Source organism: Chinchilla lanigera, unplaced genomic scaffold (assembly GCF_000276665.1).
Source record: "Chinchilla lanigera isolate Chin_1 unplaced genomic scaffold, ChiLan1.0 scaffold00016, whole genome shotgun sequence".
Taxonomy (NCBI): domain Eukaryota; kingdom Metazoa; phylum Chordata; class Mammalia; order Rodentia; family Chinchillidae; genus Chinchilla; species Chinchilla lanigera.
Genome location: NW_004955417.1, coordinates 3,131,925 through 3,145,951, shown reverse-complemented (window position 1 = coordinate 3,145,951; position 14,027 = coordinate 3,131,925). Strand labels below are relative to the sequence as shown.

At 38.4% G+C, this 14,027-nt stretch overlaps 1 protein-coding gene across 1 annotated transcript in view; it reads right to left on the bottom strand.

The window, feature by feature from the left end:
• The window catches only part of E2f5 (E2F transcription factor 5, p130-binding), a gene marked incomplete in the record, with an annotated part of 24,591 nt that overhangs the window by 9,921 nt on the left and 643 nt on the right, over positions 1–14,027 (bottom strand).

Genomic DNA, 14,027 nt, shown 5'->3' with positions numbered 1-14,027 from the left:
TTTATACATATACTATACTTTTAATAACTATGCATTTCTTTTCTTCCCTTCTCATGTTTTTTAACTTTTCCCTTCTTTCCTTTTCCCCTTCCCCCTCTTTTGTTCCCTTCCCCATTTGATCATTTTTTTCCTATTTCACAACACCTATTATATATTTTGGTCCTTATTTATACCTTTGGTTTCTCACCTCAAGAGAAACAATGTACTTACACGTGTGTCCAATTTATTTCACTTAAGAATATAGTCTCAAGGTGCATCCAATTTGCCTAGAAATGTCTCAAGTTTATCCTTCTTTATGGCAGAGTAGTACTCCATTGCATTTAAAAAAACAAAGCGAAACAAATTTTCTTTATCCATTCACCAGTTGACAGGCATGTGGGCTGTTTCCAAGATTTGGCTATTACAAACTGTGCCACTATAAACATGGGTATGCATATGTCGCTGTAGTATGATGATTTTAATTCTTTCGGGAAGATACCAAGAAGGGGAATGGCTGGTTCACATGGAACCTCTAGTACTATTTTTTTGAGGAATCGCCACACTCCACAGTGGCTGCACCATTCTACACTCCCACCACTAGTAAAAAAGGGTTCCTTCCTTCCCACAGCCCCACCAGCATTTGTTATTGGTTGATTTCTTGATAAGAGCCATTCTTTTTGGAGTGAGATGGAATCTCAGCATTGTTACTTTTTTATGCATTTCTTAAAACTCACAATGAAAACAGGAACTGAATCGTACCACCCAACCGGAAGCATAAAAATCACAAAATTGAAGTCTATAGCACAGTTGTGATATTAACAATTATATGTGGCACAGCATATTGTGTGAATGTGGACCTACTTCCACCAGGAAGTGCTCATATCATGCATTTGCGACCTTCAGTGAAATGCAGGTGCTCTCAATTCATTTCTACCACTATCCACCCAAAGAATGCCTCAATGGACCAGGATGTTGGATGTGGCAAGAGAAGAAAGAACTGGAAAGTGTGGCTCTTTTGAGTCCCCAGAAATGACTTGACACTATCTTTCATGGATGGCTAAGAGCAGGGTCAGGACTAATCATGGCTCCTTGGTATCTTGGTATCTTATAGTTAGCAATTCCTTCCTGTTTATCTGCACAGAACTTCTGCTCTTGAGTTTGAAGCATTTTTTCTTAAAGAACAGCAGTCTACTGACGTGTTAACTATAAGTAGAGAAACTACCTCTTCCTTTCCTGTGAAGAGGCTCTCTTGAGGCTGACCTGGATTATTACGCTGGGCCTTAGCTGTCTGTTTTATCTGTTTACTCACACACGGAAGAGTTCACAACCATAGCAACAGCTTGCTCAGTCTGGTGTTAGATGTTTGTATGAACTAGAACATAAGAGCTCTCCTAAGTCACTAGGCAAAATGCCATCAGACTGAACGTCCGGCTGAACAATTTTAAAAAGTATCTCGATTTAGTCTACTACGGCTTAATAGTCACAGTATTAACCCTTGGTTTCCAAAACTAAATACTACTTCTTAAATACGTTTCTATTTAAGTATGTACAGAGCATATCATTTCAGAGAACCTCTAGGAGGCTTTTATTTCAGAAGCTGCATTACTCTTCAGAAGTTAGGTTCTAAAGCCAGGCATGGTGGTGCACACATGTAATCACAGCACTTAAGAAGCTGAGGCAAGAGAATCGAGAGATCAAGGCCAGCCTGGGGGTACACAGTGAGACCCTGTCGTCTCAAAATAAAACAGTAACAGCAAAAAGTTAGGTCATGCCAGATTCGGTCTCAGCACTGCCACTTTCTAACTTCAGCTGGTCTCTTAAGCTAAGTCTCATTTCCTTTTTTTGTAAAACAGGACAGTAATATATACTCAAAAACAGAATTGTGGAGATTAAACAGGAAAATCTTAGTACAGTGCTGCATAATTAACAGCTTCATCAACAAACACAGGCTGAAACAGGACTGTGGGTAAGAATCAGGCATTATATACACAGACCTACCTTGGATCATTCTGTCTTTAAAAGTTGTGTGTGAAATCTTTAAAAGCTTAAAATAAATTGAGGCTTTCATACTTAATAGTATGATACCATGAATCCTCACCACTACCACCATTTATTTAATACCTACAACGTTCCAGGCTCCATTCTGGGACTTACAAAGATAGCAGTGACACAATAATTACATATGTTAGGAATGCAGGTAACAGGAAGGTATTATTAAATAAGATCTTCAAAGAAGAGATCAGTGACATTTGAGCTGAATGGGACAAATGACCTCTGCAAACAGGGTGGAAGCACATTCTGCATTTCTGGTGAAGGAAGCAGTAAGCACAAAGACTGTGATGTGAAGTGTGTTTGGTTCCTCAGAGAAAGGCAGGCAGCCCAGTGTGACAAGCATGAGGGGGAAACAGGGGCAGGTGGGCAGAAAAGAGAAAGATAATTAAGTCAGAGGTAGCAAGAGTGGATCACTGGGGCCTTCCAGGCCACTGGTAAAGACTTTAGCTCTTACTCTCCATGAAATATAAAACTACTGGCAAGCTTTGAGCACTTAAGTGATTTGCCTCATATTTTAAAAGGTTCTCTCTGGTGTATTGTGAATCTTCTATGGAGTGTGAATGTAGAAGAAAGGAAGTCAATGACAGAGCTGTGGCTAAAATCCACTCAAGAGATAGCAGTACTTGGATGGAGGGGTATCTGTGGGATGGTGACATAGATTCTCAGTATATTTCGAAAGTGTAGCAAAAGCAGCTCCTGAGAGGGGCAGTGGAAATCAGGAATTTAACCTTACAGAAGGGAAAAGTCAAGGCAACCATTAGAGATGAGACTGTGTGGTCAGGGGAGGGGTCCGAGCTACAGATACCAATTTGGTAGCCAGCAATGAACAGACTAAATTTTAGGTAAATCCACCAGATTTACCTAGGCAGGGAGCAAAGGAGGAGACCCAGGTACTCCAGGACAGATTCTAAGCTTTAGGAAATGAATAAACTGCCACTGAAGGGAGATGGGAAGCAAGAAGAGTGGGCTCTTAGAATATAAAGGAAGAGACTATGTGGAAGAATGATCATGTCACATATTTCTACAAGGCAAGCCACTGAGAAGTTATTAGGAGATCTCTCTTTGGAAAGATCATTGTGATCTTGATCAGAACTGTTTTAGCAAAGAGAAAATTTTAATAAAGAAATTTTAAGGAGTTGAAGGAAAGTTAGAACGTTCTACCTCTAAGAATGCTGATGCAAAGATGAATGGAAACATGGGGCACATCTGTAGGGAATTGTGGGGTCTTCAAGAAATATTTTTCCTTTTAATGATGAGAGCTGTTTCAACATGTGCATATGCAGACGTCAAGATCTAAGAAGGAAGAAGGATAAAACAGAAAACAGAAGGACAACTGCTAAAGAGATCCCATTAAGTAGGCGGGGTGGGGGGACTTGGACAATCACGCTGCATATTAGTAACAGAGGTCCAGCCAAGTACTGAGTGAGTATACGGACATTAGTGTACAAAATAGGGAGAGGTTAGACATTTCCTTCTGGTTGTTTTTTATTTCCTTATTAGCTTTGAGGAGAAGGGGGGACAGGAAAATGAATGGCTGAGAAAAAAAGTAAAATATTAATAAAACAGACAGTAGAAAAAGAATGTTGGGCAATATTATGGCTCTTTGGAAGGTAACAATCTTGATTTCAAGTTTGACCTATCAGTATCATTGTACATTTTTCTGTAGTTCAGGACAGCTGCCTGGGAGAATGCAAAAGGTAGGAGGGGATCAAAGTAAGTCATCTTCCTTCCATGCTTGTCTCTGGAGCTGGGACATGGTGGGCATCAAATTTACTTAGAAAAGTTACTTCATTACAAAAGGATATGAGCCATGCAGCCATAAAGGCAGCATGTAGTTGTATCACACCAACTGTTTATAGAAAAAGTAAAGGTAACCTTCTGAAAGAGATAGGCCTCCCCTCCAAATCCCCTAAATAAATGATGTCTCACGAATGGTGAACAAAGCACCATCTACAAGCAGAACAAAACTAAAGCCTGTGATGCTGCTAAGAGAGACGCAAGCTAAATAAGCCAAGAAAGCTGAAATGGTATGTAAGATATGCCATCTTACATACTTTAAAAGGCTCAGTGCTTTAAAAAGGCTTGAAGAATCATGAGGCCACAGCCTTTCTTCACCTGAACAAAAATGAGTCCACTAAGGCCCACTGTTGACTCTGGACTGAAAGACTATGTGATAGTTTTATTTGAGTTAGGATTAGTTGTGGCTCATTTGTCAGGATGTTCATCTCATGGAGCACACTGATGAATTAAAAAATGCTAATATGAGAACAGTAACTGTAGAAAACATCATGTCCTCATGTTCTCTGCCTGCAACACAGGTACTTTATTCTCTTCCAGGAGCACAACAGTTAGTACATGTGTACTCAGTACTTTAGCTCCTGTACTTCAGAAATTAGCTTTATGGCAAGGAGGGCCAGAATCCAAAATAAAAAATGTGAAACACTTAATTCATCCACCTGAAAATATGGTGAAAGGATCCTCAAGTGATGCATCAAGAATGCCCATAAAATATTTCGATAAGACTTTCTAAACAATGCACTGAGCAAATTCACTTTCAAATATGCTGCATGGTATCTTATGTTTATCTGGTCCATGATAAGGTTTGTATGACTACTGCTAATTTCAAACACTATTAAAGACAGTTAATGTGTAGAATGTTTGATTTCAATCCACAAATGAGAACCTTTTCTAAGCAAGTAACAGGTTAATTGTGTAACAGGATTTTACCCAGATGTTGTCTAATATCCACATCAGCTTTTGTATTCTGCTTGTCTGATAGGAAACAAAGTAAATGAATACTTCAGGCAGGGTTTAAAGTTAATTATATGTTCATAAAATAAGTTTGTGGCAATACATTTTGAAACAGGCTTATATAATTCCAATAGACTTTACCCAAATTTGGTGCACAAGCAAAAGTTCCCAAGTTACACAACTGGACTGAATAAAAAAAGGTATGCATCATATACAGATTTCACACAAGAGTGCATAAAAGGATCTTAATATTAATTTACTTATTCAAAAGTTATGGACTGTAAGAAAAACTATACATACTAAAAGGCTATTGGCAACATCTTGTAGTATGAAGTTTAAAAAAAGATACAGTCTGATAAAAAGTAGAATTATAAAGTGTTATAACAGGTGGAAAAAGAAAGGACTACTTAAGCTGAGTGCAAAAAGGAACAAGTTCCTGGAATTTGGAGGTCAGGGTGTGTTTTCAAAGGGTCTAAATCGACAAGGAAATTGAATACCAAAGAATAAATAACCTACTTCGAGTAAACGAAGGACTTCCTCCAGAGTAACCAGCTACATAAGTGTTTAAATTCCTACCAATGCCCTATGCTGAAAGACTCCACCTTTAAAAATAATCTTCAGTAATTTGCTACCTCAAACTGACTGCTGCTACACTCAATATTTTTGAACTGCCTAAGCTTTATATTTATTTCTAATTTTTATTTTTAATAAACTTTGCTCCTTTTAAAAGGCATTTAATTTCTACTTGATAATGTGTATATTTAACTAGGAGAATCATGCTGAACTTCTGATACCTGTACACTGCAAAAACCAAGACTGCCTATATCCTTAATTATATACTTTGAAATTTCTCCTAGGAATTAAATTTCTAAAACAGGTGCAAAATTAAATGTGCATCCGGGATTCTACCACTAGGATTTGCCCTTGTACCTTTTCTATCATCCTGCCATCAGTACCGTGTAAAGGTTAGCAGTGTGGGATATGGGACAGTCCTTGACAGTCCTTGCTAACAAGCTATACATATGGCCCTGAAAGAGTTACTTAGCCTCTCTGTACCTCAGTTTTTAACATGTAGGATAACTGTAATTTTCCTGTTGCTGGGACACAATACCCAACATCCACAAGTTAACAGATGAGAAGTCTAATTTATGTAGTGGTTTTACAGGATTCAGTCAATAGTCAGCTGGCTCCAAGGCAGGAACACCATGGCAGAGGAGTGTAGCAGAGCACAGCTGCTTGGTTCAGGGGACCTGTGAAGCAGGGCAGGGGTATATTAGTAGACAAGGGGTGAAGGATCAGAAGAGTAGCCAAAGTCACATCTCAATCACCCCCCCACACACACACACACACAGAGAAGTGTGCTCCACCATCCCCTGGGTGGTTCTCAAGCCAATCAAATTGACATAATCAAGCTGAACCATCAAAGCAATTATTAAGGTATTGTTGTTGCTGTAAAGATTAAATGAGTAAATATTTGAAAACAGAATGCCTAGCACATAGTAAGCATTATATTTGTGTAATTGCTGTCACTATTTTTGATCCAACTTCTCATCTAAATTCGTAAGGAAAAGTTCTATGAAAAGGACATCATACAGTGTAACATACCAGCATCACTTGCATATCTTCATAATTAAACAACAAAATTCAGAACAAAGTACAAAGAATTAGGAAAATGTTTCTGAGGAGCAAAAATTGATGTAAAAAGTTTATTTTTCTATTCAAACAGTTTACCCCATTTGGAACCTGTTTAGTTCTATTTTTATATGGTTCGTAACTATGGAGGATATTTAATTTTAAAGTCAATAGAAGAATCACCAGTATCATCTGGGACATTAGGGAGGCACCTGGGCAGTCATCAAGGTTCAAACAAACAAAAACACAAAACAAAACAAAAAAACTAAAATAAAGTTAAAGAAAAAAAACAAAATGTGCCTTAGAAAGTGCCAGGTTGAAGCAACTAATCATAGTAGTAGTCACTAGTAGTTCAACATACAGCATTAATAAAACATTATCCATAATGACTACCTTGAGTTACTAGAAAGAAAAATCCCATACAGTATTCTGAGTTTATGAACACAAAGATGTGTACTTCATATTAGAAATTTTTCACACTAAAATGGCTAAATGTCTTTTAATAAATGTAACAAATCTTCATCTTATCAGAAAACTTAACTATGAACAAAATTTCAATAAAGAATAAACATAGCTTCAGAATAGCCAGGCTTATCAAATGCAAGAAGACTACATTACTCAGATGTTGATTTTAAAATCATCTAAAAATCTCAAAGATATTACAGTAAACATGAACTTTGACTCAAACGAAACCCAACTTTCATGTTAGCTGCCTTTATAACTGACAATGGCTCAGTCTGATATCTGATTACCAGGGCGTCTGTCTCAATCTCAGCCTCTCCTCTTTCCCTTCCTACCTCTCCTTCTCTCATGCACATACAACACCAAATATTTCCTTTACTGAGAACTTATGTCAAATCCAGAGAAGAAATGAAAAGAAAAAGAGTTTAACTACCTAGTAGCTAAAACATACAAAAGAAAACATGACTACAAATTAAAATATAGATATAATACCAAATTTATAAAACAGAAAACAAGTGTTTATAGTTTCGAAAGTTTTCAAATTTTAATGAGTTAAAGGAATACTAATCAAAAGAATACAAAGTAAAACAATAAAACTATGTTCACCCAGACTTGTACATGAATGTTTGCAGCGGTATTCATAATAGTCAAATACTAGAAACACTAAGTGAATGGACAGGCAAAGTGCTGTACGTCCGTAAAACAAACTGTTACTCATGGATAGAAAGGAATGAACATGGATGAACCTCAGAAGGCAGCTCAGTGCGAGCACAACAACACTGATGTGATACTCTAGAAAAGAGCACTCTACTGCAGGAAGCAGTTTTAGATTCACAGCAAATCTGTGCAAAAAGTGCAGAAAGTTCCCATATACCCCTTTTCCAAGCACAAGCACAGGCTGCCTGCTATCCCCCACCACAGCCAACACAAAGAAAGGAAGGTATGTTCTAATTTCCTGCTTAAAATTTAAAATACAATATATAAATAGTGGAAAACTTGGGAAGACTGTCATTGCTCATAGAGAACCACTATCAATAGTGGTATATTTGTTATCAATGAACCTTCACTAACATCGTTATCAACTAAGTCCATGACTCAGTCCTACTATGGGTCTGAACAAATGTATAATGACATTACCCACCATTCTAATATCACACAAAACACCCTGAAAATCCTGTTCTCTTATGTCCCCCTTCCCTTAAACCTGTCAAGATGGATAGTCAATGTCTCCACAGTTTTGCCTTCCACAGAATGTTATATAGTTGGAATCATAACAGTACCTAGCCTTTCCAGATTGACTTCTTTTATTAGTAATATGCATTTAAGTTCCTTCTGTATCTTCTGATGGACTGATAACCCATATGCTTTTCAACACTGAACAAGTTTCAGTGTCTGAGTATACCACAGGTTATCTATTCACCTACTGAAAAATGTTTGGTCTGCATAGTTTTATGAATTATGAATAAAAGTGCTATAAATATTCAAGTACATCTTAAGTTTGGATTCTTCTGAGTAAATACCAAGGAGCATGCTTACTGGATCATATGGTAATAGTGTGTTTAGTTTTGTAAGAAACTGCCAACTTATATTCTGAAGTGGCTGATCACTCTACAGCCCACTAGCAATGAAGGAGACTTCCTGTTGCTCTACATTCTCGTCAGCATTTGGTGTTTTCAGTGTTTTGTGATTTTTCATTCTAATAGATGTCTAGTGATATTTCATTGTTATTGTTGTTTCAGACAGGGCCTTGCTATGTAGTCCAGGCTGGCCTTAAACGCTCTGTGTACCCCAGGTTAGTCTTGAGTTTGTGCTCTTCTTGCCTCAGGTGACAGCTAGGATTACAGGCATGTGCCATTATAACCAACATTTTTTTTCTACATACTTATATGTATATATGTATTTAATTCTGGTAAAATACTCATTAATGTTATCATCTTAACTACTTTAAGTGTACTATTCAGTAGTATGAAGTACATGCACACTGTTGTGCAGCCAGTCCCCAGAATATTTTCATCCTGCAAAACTCTACAACCATTGTATTAGTTTGCTAGGACTGCCATAACGGAGTACCACAGGAGGGGTGGCTAAAATAAGAAATGTGTTTTCCCACAATTCTGGAAGCCAGAAGTCCAATATCAAAGTGTTTACCAGTTTGGTTTCTTCTAGACCTTTCTTGTGCTCTAATAGTCTTTATTCTCTGTGCAAGCATCCCTGCTGTCTCTTTATGTCCAAATTCCCCCCTCAAAGGACCCCAATCAGATTTGATTATGGCTCATTCTGATGGCTTCATTTAACATATTTATCTTTTCAAGGCCCAATTCCAAATACTGTCACATTCTAAGGAATCGGGGCTAGGACTTCAACATAAAATTTTGGTGGACACATTCAGTCTATTACACCTGTTAAATAACTTTCATTCCTACCTCCCCCAGCCCTTCCTTTACTTTCTGTCTCTATGATCTATTGTCTTTTTGGGACTGGCTTAGTTCACATAACATAATGTCCTCAGGGTTCATTTGTGTTGTGGCCTGTGTCAGAATTTCCCTCCTAAGGCTGAACAATCTCCCACTGTGTGTATATATCATATCTTGTTTTCCATTTACATACTCACTGATGGACACTTGGGTTCCTCCCACTTTTTGGCTACTGTGCATAAGGCTGCTATTAACATGGATGTGCAAATAACTGCTCTGCTCTAAATATATATACCAAAGGTGGAAGTGTCTTGAGAATTTTCACGCAAGCACTCAAGTTCTGTCTGTCCTACTCACATATCTCCCTTTGGGCTGATTCCACTCAAAATCTTTGCTTAGCATTATAAACTAAGGCTTAGGTTCAATTATTTGTCTCATTCATGCTGTGTATTAATTAGTTTATTTTAAATGGGCATGCGTTAGGGACTTGGGAAATAAAAAGCAATGAACACTTTATCTATTAACCCAGGTATCATTTGGTAATTTGTAACTTAATTATTTAAAAAGACAGAAACTAATACAAAATACACTGGTTACAGAGTTTTGCAGGATGAAATATTCTGGAGACTGCATAACAATGTGACTGTACTTAATACTACTGGTACACTTAAAGTAGTTAAGATAATAACTTAAGATGATAACAATTTAGATCTACTTTATTTTTTCTTTCTTTTTCTTTTTTCTTTTTTTTTGGGTGGGGTGTCTTTTTGAGACATGGTCTCTCTATGCAGCTCAGGCTGGTCTTGAGCTTACTTTGTAGTCTGGGCTGGCCTCAAACTCGCAACAATCCTCCTGCCTCAGCCTCCCAAGTGCTGGGATGATAGGCATGTGCCACTACCACCCTACTTAAACCTCCTTTAAATGGTTGAAGATAGTAGAAAAATGGCAAATAGACTCAGTTATAAGTTATATTAAACAGAAAATTTCTAAATAACCTGGAGACACTTAATTGTGACTATCTTAGCTGTTCTTGAAATTCCTAGTTGGGAAAAATAAAATACAGTTCAGTTTGCTAAATAACATAGAATTTGCTGTCATTACCCTATCTTCATTTTTAATGGAGAAGTTCAAAATCTACCTCTTTTCTACAACAGGTAAGGGAGTAAAGATAATCATATATTTTTCTTCACAAGGAAGACTGTGTCTTACACAAATGAAAACAAGTTTGTTTTTTGGTTTTTTGTTTTGTTTTGTTTTTGACTACTGAAAGGCAGATAGCATAGAGAATAACAATAAATAGTTTAGCTTCAAATATTAGCTCTCTCTATTCCAGACACTGGGCAAAATATTTAATGTATCTTGGCTTACTTCCCTTAGTTTTCTGAGCTAAAAAATTAGTATATTAGGCCCACACTTCCACCATTGTTAAGATAAAATTAGTGAATGTATATTAAAATGTCTAGCACATAGCTTTCAAAAAATGTTAGCTACAGCAACATAAATTGGCGAACTCCACAGCTTGTAAGAACCCTGATTTTAACTACCCTACCACTATTGTAAATGAGACTAAATGATGGAAATGCAGTGAGGAGACACTGAATAAAACTTTCTCAAGTCACTTTCAATGTATATATTTTCTGTCCAAATAGTTAACCTACATCAGAATATTAGAATATTTATTAGAATTGACTTGCTTTGTGCTAAACTGTCTTTCACTGGTTATGTTATTAAAAATGTATCGCTAAAATATAGCATTCTGTTTTTTATTCTTCAGCAGTACATTAGTCAGAAAATAATAGCATCTATATGTTCATGGATATTTTATGGGAAAATTTTTTATATTTGTCATTTCCACAAAAAATATGTTTAGTCTGCTTCTTAAAAGTCGAGTGTATAGCTTTTAAAATCATCAACTGTCTACTCTTAAATTGCCCTACCCCAAAATAGTATTTAGGAAAAAAAAATCTCTTTATAATTTCAAAGTACCAAAAGTATATAAGGGGCCAAGAACATAGCTCAGTGGAGCAGCACCTGCCTGGCAAGCACAAGGTCCTGCGTTCAATTCCTGGTACAAAAAAAAAAAAAAAAAAAAAAAAAAAAAAAAAATCAGTGTTCATCTTCAATGTGTATTCTCAAATGATCTTTTACTATGGTGCACGATACCAAACTCCCTATTCACTGCCTCTATGACTTCTGTAGAGCAATTTTAGGCCACAGATGAAACAGAAGGAAGCCGAGAATTTTAAAATCAATAAAGGCCAAGTTTCATCACATTCTGAAGTAAACTGACATAGAAGCCCCCAAAGTTAAGTCTCAGAATTCAGTTTTATTTGGAAAACCCCAAACTTGCCTAATTTCTCTTTCAAAAACCACAGCTACAGTTGAGTTTTTAGGCAGTGAGTAGCAGTTTGCAATTGGTTTTCTCTAATAACCTCATGACTTTCAGTAAAATTCCTTAAAAAGAATGCATTTTAATTCATTACTGTAGTGGATTGACAACTGGTGGTCAACTTGTAACACTCAGCTGAACTGATTTAAGTGTGGTGCTGGGTGTGGGAGGCCCACCTGAGGACTATTGCCAGCAGCATAAGAGGCAGAACTGGAGAAAAAGAAAAAAGGCAGTTGAGAACTGAGAGAGGCTGTTGGGAGCTGGTAGAAGCTGTAAGAAGCTGTTGGTTGTTTTGGAGGAGCTCGTCTTGTTGGCTTTCCTGATGAACTTGGCTGTTTTCATCTTGTGAGGAGCTCAGGACTGTGTTGGCACTGAGAATGGCTTTGGTTCACTTTGGGGGAGCTCTGGTTCTCACTCTGAGCATCACTTCCTGGCTCCAGAGGGGAAGATGCTGCACTGCCAATCTCCTTGAGAAGCTTGTGACACTGGCTTTCCTGAGGAGAACTTGGCTATCCTGATCATCAGTGGAGCTCGGGACCTCACTATTGCTAAGGATGGCTGTGGTACCTTTCAGGGGAGCTCTGGTTCTTACTTTATGGGTCACTTCTGGCTCCAGTGCAGATCCCTCAGCCTGCTAGCACAGATCTTTCATCCTGCTGACACAGACTTACTAGATTCCTCCACTGACTTTTGGGCCTTCCCAGCACAACAGCTCCATGAAACAAGCCTGCATAAGATTTTGTTATGGGCTCTAGGCCTCCAGCTGGATTCGTGGGAGGCACTATTATGAGCTCTAAGTCTTCAGTTGGACTCATGCAGGACATTATTGTGGGATCCAGGCCCTCAGCTGGATTCTTTGGTCTTAGTGTGTGGTCAGATTTCCTGCATTCTTTGGGTGTCTATTATAAACAATCTTATAAACTGTGTGTCCTGTATTATATTGTTCTCCCTTGCAAAATATCCCTCAAACCATAACAATTACAATTCAAATACATAGAGGTCATAAGGCACTTTTAGGGAAGGAGGGAAGAGGGTATAGAGAAAAACCAAAAAAATGAGAAATTGTAAAGGCAGGTAAAAATTTCCAAGAACACTTCTTTAAAAAGAAGATAGCAGAAATTATTTTCCAAAATGCCAAATACATGTAGCATGCTCCACTGTGATTAAGCAGAACAAATTCAGATAATCCAATTTAACGCTTACTTAACACCTACTCTGCACAACTGGAGAAAGGAGGGGAAGGAAGTTCAAAGACAGTTCTAGCGTGGCCCCCTGTGCCACAGGACAGAGGTTGCCCCAGCAAGTCTTTGGTCCCCACACCAAGGAGTGCTGGAGGACTACACAGGTTCAGGTGCTCTTCCACTCCTGCACAGATCCGGGGACCACAGCCGTGACACCTACAAGCCACGCAGGTGGTCTGGGCACCCTCCTGGTGCTCGGGATCACTGGTAGTAAGGACGAATTCGGGGTCAGGACGGGAATCTGAAGCGATTCAGTAATCTTCAGTTTTGCGTGTTTTGTTTTAGTTTTGAAGCTCCCATTCTTAAATGTGGTGCGCTGGTTTAATTATAATTTAACGTGGTCGCATTCCCTTTTTTTAATTCAGCGCTGTGGAATCCTTCCAAATCCTGCCTGAAATGGTTAAATTATTCTGTATGGCCGAACAGCTTTTGATGGATGTTGTTTGAAAAATATAAACCACGACAAAGAAGAAAACACACATTCTCCTTAAGGGGGAGAAACTTTACTGAGCGCTTCCACCTTTTCGAGTGAAAGTTATAGATCACCCTTGCGGTGAGATCGAAAAATTTCACTTTTAGAAAGCTGTAACAGATACTAATTTAAGTGATAACTCAAATGTCCTTCTCCAACAGTGAGGATGATGAAAGGAAGTGTACAATAAATAGAGGTCCTTTTCTTTTAAATTACTATTATGAGCCGGGCATGGTAATGACAGCATTGATGGGCATGTAATCCCGGCATCTGAGAGGCTGAGGCAGGATAGCAAGTTCGAGCCCAGCCCGGGCAATTTAACAGACTTAGTGAGACTCTCTCAAAAACAGGACTGGGAAAGGGGCTCAGGCCCTGGGTTCAATCTTCGGGACCAGTAAAAATAAGTAAGTAAATAAACTATTATTTCAGCGGGAAGGGGTGTGGAAACGAATTCGCTTTTCATCCGGAAGGGGCAGGACCCTGGGCTCTTTCTTAAACAGGTAGCAAGGTCCCCACTGGAATCATCTACTAAACCAATTCGCAACAGCAAGCCCTGACCCCTCAGGGTGTCCCCGGACCCAGCGCCGGGCGCCCGGGGAGTCTCTGCCACAGGTGGACGCGGCGCAGCGGCGGCC